This window comes from Hyperolius riggenbachi, chromosome 10 (assembly GCF_040937935.1).
Source record: "Hyperolius riggenbachi isolate aHypRig1 chromosome 10, aHypRig1.pri, whole genome shotgun sequence".
Lineage (NCBI taxonomy): Eukaryota > Metazoa > Chordata > Amphibia > Anura > Hyperoliidae > Hyperolius > Hyperolius riggenbachi.
The window spans coordinates 262,782,575-262,800,932 of record NC_090655.1 but is presented as its reverse complement, the minus strand read 5'-3'; the positions used below and the strand labels follow the sequence as shown (position 1 = coordinate 262,800,932).

General features: G+C 42.3%; 1 pseudogene; it reads right to left on the bottom strand.

Moving 5' to 3' along the window:
* The window catches only part of LOC137537150 (zinc finger protein 208-like), a 486,444-nt pseudogene that overhangs the window by 369,650 nt on the left and 98,436 nt on the right, over positions 1 to 18,358 (bottom strand).

The following is an 18,358-nucleotide window of genomic DNA, read 5'->3' as shown; positions in this document are numbered from 1 at the left end:
AGCAGGGAGAGCCATCATTCGTCTTACTCTGCACCCAACTCACCAGCAACGCGTATATACATACACCTGAAGCGGGAATGAGCAGAAATGTGCTGGCACTTCCACAACTCTCAAGTATGCCCTTACTGGACAAGATGGTACCGGCCTACCACAGCGTGCCCTATTGGGCTCATGAGACTCCGGAGACAACAGCAAGCCTTGCAGCTGGGAAAACCACCTCTCTTCCTCCTGACAGGTGAGTCCTGTCTCCTCCCAAGAACTTCATGCTGCCAAAAATGCCATTGTGGCTGGATAGTGTACTGGTTAAAGGATACCCGAGGTGACATGTGACATGATGATACTGGGGGTGGAGGCACCCAAAAATAGGTAATGTAATGAAACGGAAAAAAAACAAAACGTGGAGGGAGGGTGTCTTTACCTCTCCAGATGGAAGAACCCAAACCACAGGATTAATGTAAAAAGATGAAATTATTTATTCAGCACAATTAAAAGGACAACACGATTCATGGGTCTCAGCCCGCTTCTTCAGGTCAATACAAGTGCCTTTAAAATATGGTCACAAGCACGGACGCCAGACATGTGACATGATGAGATAGACATGGGTATGTACAGTGCCAAGCACACAAATAACTATGCTGTGTTCTTTTTTTTCTTTCTCTGCCTGAAAGAGTTAAACTGGAATATCTTAAAAAGTCATTTTTAGGAGAAGGAAGGTAATTACAATCGTTTATTTCATTTTATTTTCGCCTCAGGTGTCCTTTAAGGGCACCGCCTTTGACATGGGAGACCAGGGTTCAAATCCTCGCTAGGGTCAGTACCTATTCAGTAAGGAGCCAAGGCAAGACTCCCTAATGGTGCCCACACATGGTACAATTTTTTAATTTTTTTTTGATTAGATCATTTTCTTCAATTATACCCTTAGATCAAATATACAGATTTCTCCAACATGTCCGATCGGATTTTTATTGAAAAAACCGAATAATCAAGCGGCATTGGGGCGGCAGCAAGGGGACATGAAGCCGCGGCGGCTAGCCGACCCTGGATGTCTCATGTGGCTTCTAGTGCTGGCCGAAATGACGAGTTAAATTGGGATCGGAATGCTGCGTTTGCACAATCGGTGGTAATCGCCGGTAACTGGGTGATGCTAAACACTCCCATGTAAACGCCACCAAGCCTCCGTGTGAATCAGCCCTTAATTGGCAAAAAAAAAATCAGTTCCTCTACCTGTAGATTCCCCAATCATTAGGGAACCCTCATGTAGAGATACATAGCAAATTATGAGTCAATTTAAATACCTAGGAATTAATACAACCCAGACTAAAGTCTAAATCCTCTGCCTCCGATTGTCAGACAGAAACTTGCTACTTGGTCTCTTAATGACCTGTTAATGTGGTGGGAAGCATTCATATGATCAAAGTAATTATTCTTCCTATAATATTGTAGACTGTTGAGCAATTCATGGTCCCAATCTCCAGAAGTTCTTTCAAGAGTTAAAGTGAACCGAGCATCATTTTTAACTCCCAGGGCAGCTCTATAGCAAATTAAAAATGCATTCTAAAAACGTGGTTTATTATTAAAAAAAAACTTTCATTTTGTCTCATTTTTTTACATCTAAAGGCCCATACACACGTTGGATTTTAGCGAACGACCCGTCGTTTGAACGTTCCGTCGTTCGGACGTTTCCGCGTCAAATCCGACGTGTGTACAGACTATCGTTCGGGTGATAAGACTGGTTACCAATGATCCGCCGGGCGGATCGCTGGTAACCAGTCTGATCACCCGAACGATAGTCTGTACACACGTCGGATTTGACGCGGAAACGTCCGAACGACGGAACGTTCAAACGACGGGTCGTTCGCTAAAATCCGACGTGTGTATGGGCCTTTAGTGTTAAAATAGCCACTTTGTCAGTCCGTAAAGGACCTGCGGTCGATGAGCAGGAGATCTTGGAACAGATCTGTAGGAAGTGAGTTCCGCACGATGTAGGTAGAGTCGAAATACCTTTATTGAATCAAACACATGACAGGCTAAAATCCATCACCACACGCTGACATGTTTCGGGCGTTACACGCCCTTAATCATAGCATAGGTGCATGTGAACAGAGGTGACCTATATAAAGGATAGGACCACACCCGGTACCACATGATCAGGCCCCACCCACAAAGAGGGGAAGAAACCAGCAGTCCTCTTTCCCTTTGCCCATCCACCACAAGAGGTTCAACAGATACAGGAAGAAAAAAGGTCGAAACGCACGAGAAGAGGGGGTATAAAGCATAAGAGACAGAGCCCAGCTCTGACAGCATTTGACAATCATACTGTTGTTAATCTTTCTGCCTCTATTTTGAGCTCCTCTGAGATTTCATTACTTTCACGGGGACTTTCTTTTGCCCCCACGTCACATTTTGATGTGTTTGCCACACTTTTGGACGTAAATAGATTTGTTAGGTCCATCCTTTTGAGAAAGCATTTTATGGATGAACGGATAGCGGATGGTGCTGCTGACGATATAGCAGGTAATGGGGACTTAGCCTTTCCTGACATAGGGAATTTCAGAGACACTAAGTCTCTTTTGTCCTTAGAGCAATTGCTTACAGAGACGGTGCCTTTGGTTTCGGAAAATGAGGTCAGGCCTGTGCCTATCCGCAATCCAGCATTTTACCCCTCAGCTGCCCGTAGCCCCCCTGTCGATACCTTTCAGGAGGTCATAGAAAGAGAATTACTTGAGCTTGCCTCTGTCAGTATTCCTGATATTCATGGTAATCTTTCTTCTGCAGAGAAACAGGCCATTTCCTCCCTTAAAGACAATACACGGATTGTTATCAGGAATGCTGACAAAGGTGGGGCAGTGGTTGTGTTGGATGCGGAAGTTTATCGTGTTGAGGCACTAAGGCAGCTTCAGGATACATCTACCTATTCTCTTTTGAAAAATGACCCCACTATAGATTTTGGCAGACAACTTCAGGCACTTTTGTCTTTGGGCGAAAGTCTAGGAGTGCTTTCCAAACGGTTGGCAGAATATCTGGCCGTTTCCTTTCCTGTTTTGCCAGTGTTTCATCATCTACCCAAGATCCACAAGCAGGGCTTCCCCCCGGAGGGCAGGCCAATTGTGGCTGGAATTGGCTCCCTGGGGGAACGCCTGGGAAATTGGGTGGATGAACACTTGCAGCCTCTAGTACGACGACTTCCGGGCTATATACGTGACACTAAACATGTCCTTAGTAGTTTACAGCATTTTCAATGGCAAGAAAAATATAGTTGGATTGCCATTGATGTGAAATCTCTATACTTATGTATTCCCCATGTTCTCGCTCTGGAAGCCTTAGAATACCATATGGCCAGATATTCTGCCTTTTCTTCGGATCTCCAATTCTTCGTCGCATGTGCTGTCCATTATCTGCTTACCCACAACTATTTTCTTTTTGATTCTGATTTTTATTTACAATTGTGTGGAGCTTCGATGGGAGCGAAATTTTCTCCCTCACTAGCTAACCTATATATGGGCTGGTGGGAGGAGCTCCACATGTTTAGTGACTCTAACATTTTTTCGAGCCATGTTGTGTGGTATGGCAGATATATTGACGACCTATTGGTCGTCTGGGACGGCACGTGTAGCGAAGCTCAGCAGTTCGTTGATTTTCTTAATGTTAACAACTTGAACCTTGTGTTCACTTTTCAGTGGTCACCCCTAGAGGTCAATTATCTTGACCTTACTCTTAGGGGAGATCCTTCCTCGGCCTCTGTTGTCTCCAGCACGTACCGCAAGCCCTGCGGCGGCAACTCCACCCTGAGGGCCAATAGTTGTCACCCGTCCCACACTATCCGTGCGGTCCCGGTGGGGGAGGCTATTCGGGCGCGCCGGAATTGTTCTGACGCCGCGGCCCTTGAGGTGGAGTTGAGCGCTGTGGGTGCTCGTCTTGCGGAGCGTGGATATCCAAAATGGATGATAGAAAGGGGAAGGAAGCAGGCCCTTCTGAGAACAAGAGAAGACCTTTTGGCATCTGGTTCTCGAAGGATGGTATCACAGACGAAAAGAGACACAGTGTTTGTGACTGCTTATAGCCAGGAATATACACAGATTACACAGATTATAAGAAAATGTTTACCTGTGTTGCAGGCTGATGACACCCTTAATGTGATCCTTAAACAGGGTGTCAAATTCGCTAGTAGAAAGGCCCCCACACTAGGGAGTATTTTATCTCCCAGTTTGTTTTCCAGCAGTTCCTCACGTCCATGCTGGTTAACCACTTGTGGCTCATATAAATGTAATTTTTCTACTTGTAATTATTGTGTTGTACATCAACCTGCCCGGTCTGTCATTTCGTACTCGAATGGAAACATTTTCCCTATGAAACAGTACATTAATTGCCACACAAAGTTCGTGGTCTATTTGATTTCATGCTCCTCATGTCATGTTCAATATGTGGGTTGTACTACACGTCATCTCAGACAGCGTGTAGGGGAGCATTATAGGGGAGCAGGATGGTTGACTGCGGAGGTATCCAATGTGGCAAAGCATTTTAGAGATGTCCATTCTGGTGACATGGCTTCATTTTCATTTCAAGGTATTGAGCGTGTCCAGAGGCCCCCCAGGGGGGGAGACGTTTACAAGCGTCTCCTCACTCGGGAGGCCTATTGGATTTTCCAACTAGGGACGCGTTCGCCAAGAGGCCTTAACGCCAGATGGGACCTCAATACAGTTACGTAATTTGGGTGTACTGTCCCTGGTGTGCATATCTATGTATGTAACTGCTTGTCAGATTCATATATATTTTATTTTTTGTACTTTCATTGCTGCGTGAAACTGTAATGTGTCCAATCATGTGTACTTACATTTTATCCTTGTGTTATATGTTTTTATGTATTGATTACACTGTTGAGGATGTTCCTCAATTTTTATGTATACACCTCTTTGTGGGTGGGGCCTGATCATGTGGTACCGGGTGTGGTCCTATCCTTTATATAGGTCACCTCTGTTCACATGCACCTATGCTATGATTAAGGGCGTGTAACGCCCGAAACATGTCAGCGTGTGGTGATGGATTTTAGCCTGTCATGTGTTTGATTCAATAAAGGTATTTCGACTCTACCTACATCGTGCGGAACTCACTTCCTACAGATCTGTACTTTGGGTCCAAGCAACCCAGTTTCCTGCACTGTCGGTGGACGGAGGTTTGTGAGCGGATTTCCACACACTTTTAGATCTTGGAACACAGATAAGAAATCACCTCATTAGACTTTATTGACCACAAACAAACCCCCATTGTACTTCAAACAGAAAACATCAGTTACAGTTGAAGAATGTCAGACCTAGCCTGGACAATGCTAATTGTAAAACAGCAGGGGTTGAGCTTCTGAACAATGGCAGCCCTTGCAGCTATTTGAAGCCAGGAGCTGCTTGGATACCTTTAAATTCACTCATTTATTAGTTGCAGAACTAGAGTGAAGTTATCGTCTCTTCAGGCTCCTAGATGCCAGGCTGGTCTGGCATTACCTGGTTTCTACCTCTACCACTTGGCCGGACAGCTTCGGTATCTGGCTTCCTGGACTAACGATTCTATACCTATGTCGCTTTCTGAATGATTTAATGGCATACTTGGAAAGCCCTGCTACCCAGCTATTGGTTAGGAGTACCCAATTGCATCAACTGGCATTGATGGTCTGAATGTACAGTAAGTCTATATACAATATAACTGGTATACTAGACTGCTCTTCGTTATGGTGCACTTACTCCTATCCCTTGGCCAATTTTCATTCAGCAAAGGAGTGACAATTGCTGCAATACATGATTTCCCCACATGGTTGATGATGGTCAAGTTACGCCATTTGAAACTCTCAAAGTTATCAGCTGCCTAACACCGTCTTTTACGAATAGTTGCAATTTTGCCATTGTTTTCTGTGGTGGAATCCCATAATCAACCAATCACATTATCTCAACATCCAGTTATTGGTATTCTGAGAACTCAGGATGGGTGGTCTGGTCCTTGCATTCTACTCATCATAACTAAATGCTCCCCCCCAAAACTGATTTGCTGAAGACCAAGAGGCCGGGGAAGCGCTTGAGATCATCCAGGAAGATGCTTTAGACTCACATTTTGCTTCCTCCATCTCTGTTGCTGGTAAGATTATCTAATGTTCTATATTACAACAGGCATATTTAAACCCAATGCACATGGCTAGAATTAAACGTACTGCTAACTCTGGTTGCCCTTAAATGTTCTCAATTGAAGCCCGATTTCTGGCACCTTTTCTGGACATGTCTATTAGTGGCTGATTTTTGAAACTCAGTAACTACATTCCTGAAAGGTATATAGCAGAAAGTGTGTGTGCGTGCGTGCGTGCGTAGGGGGGATCTTTGAGGAACAGCAATTTACTAAATCTGAGATTATACTCTTGCCAGAATCACTACTCTTGGCACACCAGTCTATCACCTAGAAATGATGGGGAAATCCCCCCCTTTCTTGGTCAGTGGAATAAACTTGTAAATTATATGCTAAGTGATATGCTAAGTTAGTTTGCTAAGTTAAACAATTGTCAAAACGGAGGTGCCAGATAAGGATAATACAGTTAAAAACTGTTTTAAAAAAAAGGGGAGGTAGTGGTGGACTTACCTGCCACAAGTAGATGCACGATCAGTTCATTTGAATAAAGATATTTTTCAGGGAAAGACTCCAAAGTAATAGTAATGCATTTCACGGGTAACATCCCGCTTCATCAGGCAGTATATGCAGCTTGTAAAGATCCAGCCAGGTATGAGCGCCTCCGTCCCGGCTGGATCTTTACAATTGATGTCTCTCCCAGGTTAGGAGTTTTTTTTTTATTTCAATTTTTTTTATTGACTTTCATAAAAACACATGGTACAATACAATAGGAAAAGCAATGGTACAATACAAAAATAGAAATGAGGAAAGCTAGGGGTGCATTAAAGAGACTCCGTAACAAAAATTACAACGTTTTTTCTACCATCCTACAAGTTTCTAAACCTTTTCTAATGTGCTCTGGCTTACAGCAGCACTTTGTACTATCACTGTCTCTGTAATAAATCAATGTATTTTTCCCCTGTCAGACTTGTCGGCCTGTGTTTGGAAGGCTGCCAACTCTTCTGCTGGTCTGTTATGCACTTCCCCCTCTATGCACACTTCAGTGTATGTGTTATTTACATAAGCCAGCAGCGTGTCTGCTATCTTATCAGTGATAGAAGAGAGCTGGATAAAAATCCTCCTCTGTTAGGCTGTGAAAGTAGCTGGTCTGTCACATACTAAGGAATTACAAACAGGAAGAAAAGGATCAGACTCACAGCCTGTCACTAGTATTCAGTGTGGATGAGAGCTAAAGGGGACAGAAGGTAAACACACAAGTGATCTCTTGAGATACAAAAGGAAAGCTGTATACAGCCTGCTTGTGTATGGATGTATTTTCTATGTGTGGACATACTGTACATCAACCTACTTCCTGTTTTGGTGGCCATTTTGTTTGTTTATAAACAAACTTTTTAAAACTGTTTTTGACTACTTTTAATGCGGCGGGGATCGGCGAAATTGTGACAGAGGGGAATAGGAGATGTCCCCTAACACACTGGTATGTTTACTTTTGTGCGATTTTAACAATACAGATTCTCTTTAACAACAGCTCGTAGCATCAATAGGTACAACAAGTAAACCCATACCCTTGGCTGGAGATAAGAAAACAAACAAACACTTATCTCTCTGAGGAAAAATAGAGTTATACATATAGAGAAAATATGGTATATACTGTAGTATGTCAGAGTACACCATGGCCCATATGCAATTCACTTGTTCTTCTGACCTAGAAGGAAACCTTCTCGGTCAGTGATCTGCAAACTTGGCTCTCCAGCTGTTAAGGAACTACAAGTCCCACAATGCATTAACCCTTATGAATCAGACTCCTGCAATGCATTGTGGGACTTGTAGTTCCTTAACACCTGGAGAGCCAAGTTTGCAGATCACTGTCCTAGGTGATATTTTTACACCTTGTCAAATTGCCTTTAAACCTCTAAAAAGCAAGAAAATACTGAAAATGATTTTTGAGGTACTTTTTCAACTACGATTTGGTACTTTTTCGGCTCCAAAGTGCTGAAAAGTTATATTTTAATAGAAGTTAAAAAATTATCTCCTAGGAGAAAACTCAGGAAAGTTAATTGCATATGGGCCTTTGTTATAATGGATACAGACTTCAGACTGACTTGATAGCAATCAAGTCCATACATCAAGTTAATTGATTAACTAGGAGGTATAATACAAATAAAGGAAAAAGAAGAACTAGAGGCATGGAGCCTGTGTATATGACACAAACGTGGTTGGGGAGTACAATCTTGTTTATCGAAATCATATCCTACAAGGGCTAATGCTGGGGATAAAGTAAAATGAGGGGTGAGGAGAGATTGTAAAAGTTTTTCTATTTCAACCCAGAGTCTACTCAGAGTCTAATCACTATTGGGCACTCCCATAGCATGTGTAGAAGCAGAGCTGTGGTGTGGGTACAAAAATAATCTGACTCCGACTCCTCAGTTTATGAAACCACCGACTCCGACTCCAGGTACCCAAAACTGACTCCAACTCCTTAGTCTAATACTAACCAGGGCTGTGGAGTTGGTACCGAAATCATCAGAAGACTCCACAGCCCTGTGTAGAAGGGAACCTGTATCTTTATTACATCTTCAACATGAAGGTGCTCATTAGGGTTGATCAATGATGCAAATACTTCTGAGATTAGGCAATTTTTTATGCAAATATATGCAGTTTGAAAATAGACCAATCTATTTAAACCTGGGTTTAAATTAATTGGTCCATTTTCAAACTGCATATATGTGCAAAAAAAAAGGCCTAATCTCAGAAGTATTTGCATTGATCATCCCTAGTGCCCATACACCGTACACTCAAATTGTTTCGATTTTCCCATTTATTTGGAAAAAACGATCGAATAATGAGGAAATTGAAAAGGATGCCTTTGTTGATCAAGAAAAAACAAACAATTTTTCTCTATATATTTTTCTTAAATTTTATCAAACATGTTGGAAAATTAGAAAACTATAAAAACTGAAATTTCTATTTGATCATTTGTTTGATATTTTCAGAGAAATTGACCAGTGTATGGTATATTGGTTCGATTTGTTTTTTTGATTATCAAGTAGAAAAATTTATTAGATTTCTCTGGTTGAACAAAATATTAAAAATATATGGTCAAGGAAGATACGCCTTTAAAAAATGACGCCGGCCACTTTGGAGTGATGAACCATTTCAGCAACAGTTCTTAATGTGATTCCCAATGTGAATTACATCTGTAAAGAGAGGAGTGCGGGTAGCTTGGATAAGTTTAGGAACACAGAGACTGACTTTCAGATACACAGACCAGGCATTTGCATATTTGTGGGAGGGCCTGTTTCCACTAGTGCAGACGAGAGGGGCGGGGAAATGCTGCTTGTCCCTAACATGGGCTTTTCCCCCAGATCCCACTGAGGTGTGAACCTGGACAGCATGCTGCAGATTTCTGCAGCCCACAGCCAAATCCCTATAGCCCTGCATGGCACAGCTAGCGGTTCATGCTGTGGCCAGGGCAGATATATACTTTATGTAGGACAAATCAACAAACAAATGAATACCCAAGTTAAAGAGGACCTGAACTCAGAACTTCCTCTCTGCAATAAAAGATAAGCAACAGCATAATAACCTTTAAAGAAAAACATTTCTTTGTTACAGCTGATACAAATCCTGCAATAAATCTGCCGCATGTCTACTTCCTGCTTTCATGGAAACAGGCATATTAACATCCTGTGCTTTCAAATGAGTTTATCTGCCATGGCAGTCAGGAGACACAGGAGAGAGATCAAATTACAACTTGTGATTAGTAACAAGTTATAATCAGGGGACAGAAGAAAAGCCTATTATCACAATAGTGATTGTCTTTAAAGGAATGCTGTAGGGGGGTCAGGGGAAAATGAGTTAAACTTACCTGGGACTTCTAATGGTCCCCCACAGACATCCTGTGCCCACGCAGCCACTTACCGATGCTCCGGCCCCGCCTCTGATTCACTTCTGGAATTTCAGACTTTAAAGTCTGAAAACCACTGTGCCTGCGTTGCCGTGTCCTCACTTCCGCTGATGTCACCAGGAGCGTACTGCACATGCACAGACCATACTGGGCTTGCACAATATACTCCTGGTGATGTTAGAGGGAGGGAGGGAGGGTGCGGCTGTGCAGGCGCAGTGGTTTTCAGACTTTAAAGTTGGAAATTCCAGAAATGAACCAGAGGCGGGGCCTGAGCATCGGTGAGTGGCTGCGCGGGCACAGGATGTCTGTGGGGGACCATTAGAAGTCCCAGGTAAGTTCAACTCATTTTCCCCTGACCCCCCCTACAGTATTCCTTTAAGAAGGTTTCAAGAGTCAGGCTCAGTTTTTCACTTGTAATCCGTTCTGTTAATGTCCTCACCTGCTCCCAAAAGCCTTTGGGATTGGTCAAGTCTCCCATAAATGGAGAAGATCTGCTGGAGCCATGAGACATCTCCAACATGTGTCCGATATTTTGGGGGAGATCTTATGCAGCACGACTGGAGCTCTATACCAGTCCAGACAGAGTTTGAAATTTTGCTCATGGGATAAAACATTAACCGGTTCAGCCCCACAGTGTCGAAAACCTTATGCATCCAAGCAACGTTCACCTCCCTTTCATTCGCCATTAACTTTATCACTCCTTATCACAATGAATTGATCTATATCTCGTTTTTTCCGCCACTAATTAGGCTTTCTTTGGGTGGTACATTTTGCTAAGAATTATGTTCTAAATCCATTTTAACAGGAAGATTAAGAAAGAAATGAAAAAAAAAATCATAATTTCTCAGTTTTTGGCCATTATAGTTTGAAATTAATATATGCTACCGTAATTGAAACTCATGTATTTTATTTGCCCATTTGTCCCGGTTATTACACCATTTAAATGATGTCCCTAGCACAATTTATGGCGCAGATATTTTATTTAAAAATAAAGGTGCATTTTTTCAATTTGCGTCCATCACTATTTACAAACTTATAATTTAAAAAAATATAATAATATACTCTCGTGACATGCATATTTAAAAAGTTCAGACCCTTAGGTAACTAATTTTTTTTTTTTTTTATTGTAATTTTTTTAATTTTTTTTTTATTAAAAAGTATTTGGGTAATTTTTGGGAGGGAAACAGCTAAGTGTGTGTGTGTTTGTGTGTGCGTGTGTGTGTGTGTGCGTGTGTGCGTGTGCATGTGTGTCGTGCGTGCGTGTGCGTGTGTGTGCGCGTGTGCGTGTGTGTGTGCGTGTGTGCGTGTGTGTGTGCGTGTGTGTGTGTGCGTGTGTGTGTGTGTGTGTGTGTGTGCGTGTGCATGTGTGTCGTGCGTGCGTGTGCGTGTGTGTGTGTGCGCGTGTGTGTGTGCGTGCGTGTGCGTGCGTGTGCGTGCGTGCGTGTGTGTGTGTGTGCGTGTGTGTGTGTGCGTGTGTGTGCGTGCGTGTGTGTGCGTGCGTGCGTGTGCGCGTGTGCGTGTGTGCGTGTGCGTGTGCGCGTGTGCGTGTGCGTGTGTGTGTGTGTGTGTGTGTGTCGCTATCACTTGAAAATGCCTTGACTGATTTGAACGAAACTTGGTATACAGATCACTCACTACTTGGGATGATATGTTCTGGGGGTCTCACGTCCCCCCTGCACACCTGGGCGGAGCTAAAAACAGCAAATCAAATTTCACCCATTCAAGTCAATGGGAAAAATGTAAAAGGCTGCCATTCTCACAGTAATCAAGCTAGAGTCCCCACACTTGGCACAGTTGGTCACTTGGTGACCGAAGTTACAAATTCAAGAAAAGTGGGCGGAGCATAAAAGAGCCAATCAAATTTCAGCCATTCATTTTAAATGGGGAAATGTTAACTACTGCCATTCTTAGACTATTAATCGCAGGGGTCTCAAACTTTGCACAATTGGTCACTGGGTGAATGGTATTAATATTCAGGAAAGTGGGTGAAGCATACAACAGCCAATCAAAATTCACCTATTGATTTTTAAGGGGAATATTTAAACTGCTGCCATTCTTACACTGTTAATGGCAGAGGCTTCAAATTTTTCAAAAAATGGGTGGAGCCAAAAACAAATTTCACAGAGAAAATATAAACTGCAGCCATTCTTACACTGTTAATGGCAGGGTTCTCAAACCTTGCCCAGTTAGTCACTTGGTGAATGGGATTAATATTCAAGAAAGTGGGTGGAACCTACAACAGCCAATTAAAAAACATCTATTGATTTTCAAGGGGAATATTTACATTGCTGCCATTCCTATACTCTTAATGGCAGAAGCCTCAAACCTGGTACAGTTGGTCATTGGGTGACAAGGGTTTAAATTCTGGAAAGGGGGCAGAGCCACAAACAGCCAATCAGATTTGTTTAATTTCTATGGAAATATACAAATTATTGATACCAAGGACCCCAAAGCTCATAAAGTTGGTCATTGAGTGACTGCATGTCAAGGTCAGAAAAAGTAGGCAGAGCCAATAACTAAACTTTTTACATGGGAAAATATAAACTGCAGCCATTTTTACACTGTTAATGGCAGGGTTCTCAAACCTCACACAGTTGGTCACTGAGTGACTGGGATTAATATTCAGCAAAGTGGGTGGAGCTTACAACAGCCAATCAAAATTAACCTATTGATTTTCAAGGGGAATATTTGCCATTCTTACACTGTTAATGACAGAGGCCTCAAATCTGGTACAGTCAGTCATTGGGTGACTGGGGTTCAAAATCTGAAAAGGGGGTGGGGCCACAAACACTTAGATTTGTTTAATTTCAATGGTAAAAATGTAAAGTATTGATGCCAAGGACCCCAAAGCTCATAAACTTGGTCATTGAGTGACTGTATGTCAAGGTTAGAAAAAGTGGGCTGAGCCAACAACTACATTTTTTACATGGAAAAATATAAACTGCAGGCATTCTTACACTGTTAATGGCAGAGTTCTCAAACTTGACACAGCTGGCCACTGGGTGACTGGAATTAATATTCAGAAAAGTGAGCGGAGCCTACAACAGGCAATCAAAATTCCCTTATTGATTTTCATGGGGGATATTTAAATTGCTGCTATTCTTACACTCTTAATGGCAGAGGCCTCAAACCTGGTACAGTAGGCCATTGGGTGACTGGGGTTCACATTTTGAAAAGGGGGTGGAGCCACAAACAGCCAATAAGATTTGTTTCATTTCAGTGGGAAAATGTAAATTGTTGATGCCAAGGACAACAACGCTCATAAACTTGGTTATACAGGGACTGTGTGTGTCAAGGTTTGAAAAAGTGGGCAGAGCCAACAACTAAATTTTTTACATGGGAAAATGTATACTGCAGCCATTCTTACACTGTTAATGGCAGGGTTCTCAAACTTGACACAGTTGGTCACAGGGGACTGGAATTAATATTCAGGAAAGTGGGTGGAGCTTACAACAGCCAATCAAAATTCACCTATTGATTTTCAGTTGGAATATTTACATTGCTACCATTCTTATGCTGTTAAAGGCAGAGGCCTAAAATCTGATACAGTCACTGGTAGACTGTGGTTTAAATTTTTAAAAGGGGGCGGGCGGGCCACAAACAGCCAATCAGATTTGTTTAATGTCAATGGGAAAATGCAACTTATTGATGCCAAGGACCCCAGAGCTCATAAACTTGGTTATTGAGTGACTGTATGTCAAGGTTACAAACAGTGGGAGAAGAAAAACATATGCTTTGAGTCTGGCAGGAGAAAAGTATTATACAAATGTTGGAATTATTTAACCATATACGTCTCATCGTGTCACTTCAGTTCAGGGACTTTAAAGGACAACTCAAGTCAGAGGGATATGGAGGCTTCCATATTGATTTCTTTTTAAACAATGCAGATTGCCTGGCTGTCCTGCTGGTCCTCTCACATCCCCCTACTTTTACTAATAGACCCTGAACAAGAATGCCAATCAGATCTTTCTGACTGGAATAGCTGCATGCTTGTTTCATGTGTGTGATTCAGACACCACTGCAAAGAGAAAAGAGATCAGAAGTACTGCCAGGCAACTGGTATTGTTTAAACGGAAACCTGTCAGCCTTCATATCCCTCTCACTTCAGTTGTGCTTTATGGTGTTGCAAACCAATGCACTGAGTAGCATGAAAAACTCCTCGGGATTCAGTGCAAATATAATTCCTTGTGCAAAAAAAAAAAAAAAGAGAGAGAAAGAAAAATAGACAACGTGTATCAGAAGAACATTTATGGCCAAGACATTTCCCACACTCACCACAAATGTCTTACAAGCAGTGATTTACGCCCATTTCCCACACTCAGCACATGAACAGGGCTTCTCACTGTCAGAATCAGTTATAGTCTTACAATGCTCTGAGGAAGAACCAATTTCAGACAAGACTTATAATACAGAGTTCCCTTTTAACTTTAGCTATAGTATAAAACATTTATTGTTGGTGTTTGCAAATATTTGATGTACCAAGTGAACTTTGTCCCTCGAGACAGGCAGCTGAAATTATCAGATTGTGCAGTTCAGGGTGTCTTGTATAAATCTGTACACAGAAATGAACAGTTGTCAGATCATTCCATCAGAACCATCCATGTATGTCTCTTCATTTATGCGGCTGAGAATAAAATGAAGATGATTTCCTGGCTACCAAAGTCTGAATCCAATACAATGTTCTTTCTTGACATAAGCTAAAGTAGAATATAACACTCACTGGTGTGAATTCTTTTTATGTTTGTTAAGGTTTGATTTCCGTGCAAAACATTTCCCACACTCAGCACATGAATAGGGCTTCTCACCAGTGTGAGATCTCTCATGTATAACAAGCTCTGATTTCTGTATAAAACATTTCCCACACTCAGTACATGAATAGGGCTTCTCACCAGTGTGATATCTCTCATGTATGACAAGGTGTGATTTACAAACAAAACATTTTCCACACTCAGCACATGAATATGGCTTCACACCAGTGTGAGATCTCTCATGTTTGACAAGCAGTGATTTATACCTGAAACATTTCTCACACTCAGTACAGGAAAAGGGCTTCTCACCAGTGTGAGATCTCTCATGGCAGATAAGATGTGGCTTCTGTACAAAACATTTTCCACACTCAAGACATGAGTATGGCTTCTCACCAGTGTGAGATCTCTCATGCCTGACAAAATGTGATTTCTGTACAAAACATTTCCCACACTCAGCACATGAATATGGCTTCTCACCAGTGTGATGATATCTCTCATGTAAAACAAACTCTGATTTCTGTGCAAAACATTTCCCACACTCAGCACATGAATAGGGTTTTTCACCAGTGTGGTACCTTGCATGTATAACAAGCTCTGATTTACTTTTAAAACACTTCCCACACTCAGCACATGAATAGGGCTTCTCACCAGTGTGAGATCTCTCATGTATGACAAGATTTGATTTCTGTACAAACCATTTCCCGCACTCAGCACATGAATAGAGCTTCTCACCAGTGTGAGATCTCTCATGACAGGAAAGATTTGATTTATTTGTAAAACATTTCCCACACTCAGCACATGAATAGGGCTTCTCACCAGTGTGAGATCTCTCATGTATGACAAGATGTGATTTCTGTACAAACCATTTCCCACACTCAGCACATGAATAGAGCTTCTCACCAGTGTGAGATCTCTCATGACAGGTAAGATTTAATTTGTTTGTAAAACATTTCCCACACTCAGCACATGAATAGGGCTTCTCACCAGTGTGAGATCTCTCATGACTGACAAGTTGTGATTTCTGTACAAAACATTTCCCACACTCAGCACATGAATAGAGCTTCTCAGCACTGTGAGAGCTCTCATGTCTGACAGGATTTGATTTCTGAACAAAACATTTCCCACATGTGGAAAAGGAATGAGACCCTCCAGCAGGGGGAGAGCTGTGCTGGATATGAGGCCCCTCAGGGTTAGACAGGTGAGGGGAGTCTGGGGGAATATTTGGGGTAGCCAGGATGTGTGCAGGAGACTCTTGTCCAGTGACATCATCATCCGTTGTACAGTCTGTGGATACAGAGAGACGAGTCTCTGAGAGGTTCCTGATGCCGGGACTCTTCGCTGCAAATAGAGAAACAGCAAAACTTACTGTTAGAGAATTCTGAGGGGAGGAACAATTATCATTAGGGATGGTCAGTGCAGAATTCAAACTTGATGCAAATTTTATGCAGATTACAAATGGACCAAATGCAGCAGCTGCATGATTTTGCATATAATTAGCATACGATTTGCACCATCTCAGAGTTATTTGCATCTCATGGATCCTCCCTACCTCTAAAGCATTAGGGTGCATACACACATTAGACCATAGTCTTTGGAAAATGAAAGAACACAGACCAATTTTACCCCCTTCCATGTAGTATGAGAGCCATACCTACACAGTCTATACTATTGAGCTGAACTCCCCATCAGATAGAAATCTTTGCAAGATGCTGAAAACAAGGATGCTGTACACATTCAAAAGATCAGTATCTGCAAAAGATCTGTTCCTGCAAAAGATCCATTCCTGCAAAATGCATTCATAGTCTATGATATCTGCACATCATCATACACACCTTGTTTAACAGACATTCATCTGCAGATCAGATCCACCAGGATGGATCTTCAGATCTGCAGATGATTGTCAGATCTGCAGATGAATGTCTGTTGAACAAGGTGTGTATGATGATCTGCAGATATCATAGACCAGTGGTGCTCAACCTTTTTTGGCCCGAGGGCCAAACTTCAAATCAAGAAAAATCTCGAGGGCCGGAACACATGCATACAAAATTTCGATGTAAAACTTTTAACGTTTTTCTAGTAACAGTTAACATGGTGTTGGTAATGGAAAGAAAACGACAATATAAGAATTGTTGTACTCAACATTTGATGCACATTTTCTTAATGAGAAGTTTGCGGCTGTTTTTCAGAAACCAATTTCTGGATATTTGGCTCAAAATTGTAACATTTATTCTTAATACAGTACGGTACCTGGGTGTATGCACAGGGCAGATTAATGCAGCAATGGTATCAGAGTCCAGTACGGTACCTGGGTGTATGCAGGATCCTGTCCGCAGGACACCGTGGGCAGACACTGCGCGGGCCACAGAAACTGGCTTCGCGGGCCACAAATGGCCCGCGGGCCGTAGGTTGGGCACGGCTGTCATAGACTATGAATGCAATTTGTAGGAATGGATCTTTTGCAGGAACAGATCTTTTGAATGTCTACAGCATCTTTGTGTGCAGCATCTTGCAAAGATTTCTATCTGATGGGGAGTTCAGCTCCATAGAGTAGACTGTGTAGAGTATGGCTCTCATACTACATGGAAGGGGGTACAATTGGTCTGATATCTTGCCTTTTCCAATGACTATGGTCTGATGTGTGTATGCACCTTTGGCCATACAAGGGAAAGTAGTAAATGGTAGAGTTTGATGAGACAATGGGCCTGATCCAATACACTTTTTTCTCCTATAATTTTCTCCTAGGAAATAATTTTTCATCTTCTGTTTAAAATAACTTTTCAGTTCTCTGCATATGAAAAAGTACCAAAAAGTAGGTGCAAAAATCCTGCATTTTCCTGCTTGCTGGTGGCTTACCAGGCATTTTATTTATAACTTGAAGATATAGCCTAAGAGAAAACTAGAAGAAAAAAAAGAATTAGATTGGTCCGATGGAAGCAATATTTAAAGGGAACCTTAACTGAGAGGGATATGGATGTTTCCTTTTAAACAATACCAGCGCCACCATAGGCCGTAATAGGAATTACAGCTATATCAGTGCACAGGAAGTAACTTCAGAAGACGGAGCTGAAGTTACAATTAAAACACAATAATTCGGCTTCCAGCAATTGCTGGAAGCCGAATTATTTCATTCCCCCACTATCCATGGCGGCCTGGAGGGGGAATAGTAATTACCACGGCTGGGAACTTGTGCAACAGCAGGATCAGCCATATACCGGCTGTATCCTGCACCCAAGTCTCCTGCGCCGTTCTCTCTCGTACGCCCAGTTGCTTGTCAGTCCTGCTGATCTCATTGACCAATGTAGAGGCTGAATTAGACACCTGAAACAAGCATGCAGCTAATCTAGTCTGACTTCAGTCAGAGCACCTGGTCTGCGTGCTTGTTGAGGGGCTGTAGCTAAAAGTATTAGAGACACAGGATCAGCAGGCAACAGGTATTATTTTAAGAGGAAAAATCAATATCCTTCTCAGTTTAGGTTCCCTTTAAGGCAGTTCACACTATGAGGCAAACACAGCCGATGCAGAAGCGGTACAGTAAGTGTAGCTGTACAGGATGTGCTGGTGTCTGCGCCGCACCACTCATATTACCTGCATCCGCTTCATTCGC